Source organism: Telopea speciosissima, chromosome 8, assembly GCF_018873765.1.
Source record: "Telopea speciosissima isolate NSW1024214 ecotype Mountain lineage chromosome 8, Tspe_v1, whole genome shotgun sequence".
Taxonomy (NCBI): Eukaryota; Viridiplantae; Streptophyta; class Magnoliopsida; order Proteales; family Proteaceae; genus Telopea; species Telopea speciosissima.
In genome coordinates, this window is record NC_057923.1 from 41,469,355 (window position 1) to 41,474,005 (window position 4,651).

Genomic DNA, 4,651 nt, shown 5'->3' on the forward strand with positions numbered 1-4,651 from the left:
TGACGAGAGAGAGAGAAGAAGATTTGGGGAAGATGTGTTGCAGGGTTTTTTTTTCCTTGTTGCAAGGGCAATTCTATCAGTTCACATCATATTTTTAACGTTGTTAGTCATGAACTGAAGGAATGGGTGTATTTTTTAATGTTTGTAAACCTCACGGGGGTACACAAAATTATCCTAAACTGGAGGTAAAATTATACTTTTGTTAAACCTCAGGGGTGGTATGTGTAAATTACCCTTTATAAAAAATACAAATACTTCCAATAACATTTAAAATGAAGGAAAAAAGACATTACCAAAAAAAAGATGAAGGGAAAAGTTTCCCTGTGATGCCAGAGTGGGAAACTCTCTCTCACATCCTCTTTCTTCTCCCCCCCCCCCAACAACCCTTGACACTCTCTCTTCTCTGCCCCCTACTGATAATATTCCCTTTCCAACAATCCATTTTGTTGCTGCTGCTTAAGAATCCCCAGCAAACTCATAGGAGGCATCAGATTTGGACAATCTCTAACTGATATCCTTTGTAACGATGGCGCCATGGGATGAGAAGAAACTGTTTTCCAAATCCTTTCTAATCTGGGTAGTATCTCAAGAGTGAGTTTCTTCAATTTGGGTAAAAGAGCAACATCATCATCACCTTCTTCTTCTTCTTCTTCTTCTTCTTCTTTATTCACTATTACTTGGACGGTACGATAATAACCGACACTAACTTCTTCAAGGTTTGAAAGTTGTTGGAGTATGCCCCATGTGAAAATCGTTCTCATGTTATCACAAGCAAAGATTGTCAAAGATGCTAAACTGCTGAAGCTTCCTGGTGGCATTGGCCCTTCCCAAATGGCTCTCATAGTTGGCATAACACACACTTTCATGTATTCCAAGTTTGGTAAAACTGCACATGTAGTTGTTGTTGTTGTAGTAGTAGTTAAATCATTTCCATTGATGATGATCTCCATCATGTTGCATCGACGAACAACACATAGTTTCAGCTGATTTAAGTTCTCCAACCCAAATTCCAATAGCCCTTGACAAGTCTGATGGCCTTCTAAATGGAAAAAATTGGTCCGCTGTAGTACCTCTGCAAATACAGTGCTGTTGGGTGTGTAATTCCGTCTCATCATTCGTAAATATCGCATATTTGATGCTTCTTCTTCAGATTCAATTATGTGGTGTGGAGCCTCATTGTCGCAGTGCACAATGAATCGAAATGACTTCATCAAGCTTTTATTTTTCCATGGACAACTTTCACTTAGAAAATGCTCAAAACCTTCCAATGTTGGAAAATAAAACTCATGGTGAATTAGTTGCTTTAAGGTAGCCACCTCTTCCCCCAATGCTTTCTCCGAACTCTGGATATTCACCCGGCGGTACACATATTCTCAAGTTTTCAAGCAGAGAGAGCCTTGATATAATCCCATTAGGAAACCTCAGTCGATTCCCACTTGGTAGATTTCTTCCAAATAACACTTGCAGACTTCTAAGGAGCGTAAGCTGATGAATTTCAATACGTAAGCACTCCAACTGGGCGCCTCCTAAATGAAGCACTTGAAGTTTTTTAAGATTCCCTATTTGGGATGGTAGTGTAACCAAACAGCGACACTCAAGGAGGAATAATCCTCGAAGGCTTACTAAATTGGAAACAGAAGATGGTAACTCCCTGATATCACTGGATGAGAGGTCCAAAACTCGAAGCTTGTGCATATGCTGGAAGAATGATTCTGGAATTCTTCTCAAATTTCCATTATACTGCAAAAATAATGTCACAAGTAAGAGGGCTGCTGGGTTCTCAGGTAGATTGCCAACATAATTACGCATCAATGAGATCCTTTGAAACTGTCCCCAATCTACCTCATTTGAGAGCTTCTCTATTCTCATATTTGCTTTAACCAAAAATTGATTACCATCCTCTGCAACAACCATATTAGGAGACAATGGTGATGATGTTGATGCTGATGATGTGATTTTTAACGCCAAATCTCTAATCACGTCATGCATCTTCACAAACCGACGGCCATCTTCCAACAATGAAACATCTTTTAAGTAATTTATTATAGCACGCCCTTTATCATTTGCCTCATCCAAGCTTAAATCACCATCAATGAAACCCTCTGCCCACCAACGTTCTACAACTTCTGTTTCTCCAATCTCATAGTCCTCTGGGTACAAAGCACAATATAAAATGCAATTCTTTATGTTCTTGCTCTTTAAATGATCATAACTGAACTTCAATATCTTAAAAACAGATTCTTCAATGTCATCAATAATTTCGTACTTATTTGATCTCAACTCCTTCAATGCATTTCTCCATTCACTTGGGTCATTCTTATTTCTTAAGCACCCTCCAATTACAATATGGCAAGGGGCAAACCTTGGCATTCTCCAACGACCTGTGTAGCTATTTCTCTTATAGCCTTTGAATCCACAACGTTGCCGACGTTTTTGAGAAACAAGTTCCACGCCTCTTTTTCAGATAAGACTTCAACTTTAATCGCTTCATCAATCTCCATTTTGGTACAGACAACCATGGATCGAGTCGTCATTATCATTTTGCATCCATTTTCTCTGCTTGGTTTGGGAATTCCTATTTTTTCCAAATCCATTGTGTCCCACACATCATCTAGAAGCAGCAAATACTTCATCTTAGGCCAAATGTTCTCTGTGTGCCGAGGGTGCAGGATATGTCCGAACACATGGGGGTGGGCGAAATGACCGCCCAATGTGTCTGGGTACAGCCAGGGCTCCCACTCCCAGGCAGAGAACAATCACACTCCATCTGATTAAAACCCAATCTTTGAAGAATTCTACTGGCAGTGCTTTCAACATACTCATCATCATCATCAAACTGCAATTTTAGACGCTTTAGAATATCCTTTTGTACCTTTCTGATCTTATCTCCTTCCTTGGACACAGTTACCCAAATAACCATGTCCAACATACCTGCTATTTCGGGTGAATTGTTTATGAGCGTCATTGAAGTTGTCTTTCCAACTCCACCCATACCCCATATGCCAATCTTATGGATATCATCATCCCTTATGCATCTTAATATCTTCTGGACAATACAATTAATTGATGTATCAACTCCTTCTATAGTTGGTGCAGGTTTTTGGTTCAACTGACTGTAGAGGTGCCTCAACCACATATCTTCCTGAAAACATTGAGTGGTCCTTGAAGAGATCAACAATCTCATCTATCATTTTCAATATTTTCTTTCCCAATTTCTTTCGCCACCAAATGTTAGGGCATAATCCGCCAATGCAACGCTTATGTTTTTGGAACTCTGTTTTTATGGTATCAAATTTATTTTCTATCTCTACCACCTTCCGAGGCCACGCTCGACATTCAGCTGTCGGCCTTTTTGATACAGTATCTCTGTCTATCACACTGTTTACATCCTTCCTTTTTTATTATAGAGATCTGTCCCTTTCAGCTTTTTAAAAGTTTTTTCAAAATTTTTGACATAGCTGATTTGACGCTTGAGTGGGACCCATAAACATTGCCCAATTGCTGCTATTAGTTGCCCAATGGCGGCTACTATTTGTCCAACTGGAAGCCATTAATGAAAATTTTCACCTGCCAAGATTTCAAAACCTGATTCTAATAAATTAGCAATTCAAAAGACGATAGGGGGGGTGACGGAATTGAGCTCCTCTCCCGAGGACGATGTTCAGCGCACATTGTCGGTTGGGGAGGTCTTGATCTATGTGCCATTACATCGAGATGTGCACCATGGTGTGGATCGAAGCCCCTCAACCGCACGACGTGTGTTGGAGAGGAGCTGGATCTAGGAGAGGGGATTGTGAAGCTATAAACGCAACATAAAATTTTGGGAAAATTATATGATTAGTTATTTTTGGATTTTTATTTACAAAACTGTCCATCTTGTGTTTGAATTAACAAAAATAGACCAAAACAAGTAAAGGTTTACAAAACTGGACAAAATAGTGTCTCTCCTTCCCACACATACTTTTTTAGACATTTTTACCCCTACCATTGCCTTCTCGTCCAAGTATCCTCCGTTCCTTGCAGCCCCACCCCTGTCCCAACCACTACCATTCTTTGCTACCCCAAGTAACAGAGGAAAAAAAAAGAGATTTTTTTAGAGAGGAACTTTCGAGGAAGACGAAGGATGAAGCAGAGTCACTGTTTTGTCTAGTTTTGTAAAACTAAACTTGTTTTTGTCTATTTCTCTTAACTCAAACATAAGGTGGACAGTTTTGTACATGAAAACCCAAAAGTTGCTAATCATGTAATTTCCCCCCCCCCCCCCCCTAAGTAGGGAAAAGATGCCACATTCTGCAAAGTTTTACACATGCTTTGAGTAGAGCATATAACATTAAATCCCATGTATAACACTTAAGGATCCTTTCTGAAAATCATCACTTTAAAAAATGAGAAACTCAAAATGAGCCCTCTACCAGAAGAGTTTTTCTTTTTCATGTTGTAGTTCAAGGCTATTATGTATTTATACAAAACAGAACTAAAAGTGATCAGATGGTGGGATGAAAGAATGCATTCTACAGGTGCTGAGTTAAGAACCCTTTTATTGAGGTTAATTTGGATCTGCATAAGAGTTTTATGGCTGAAGCACTATTGAGGGCGGAAAATTCAGAAGTTGCCATTAGATGGATGGAGGCTTATCAGATGACAGGACAAT

General features: G+C 39.4%; 1 pseudogene; it reads right to left on the reverse strand.

Annotated features, from left to right (window-relative positions):
* Window positions 1-410: 410 nt before the first annotated feature.
* On the reverse strand, window positions 411-3,143 carry LOC122672308 (annotated as a pseudogene).
* Window positions 3,144-4,651: the final 1,508 nt, after the last annotated feature.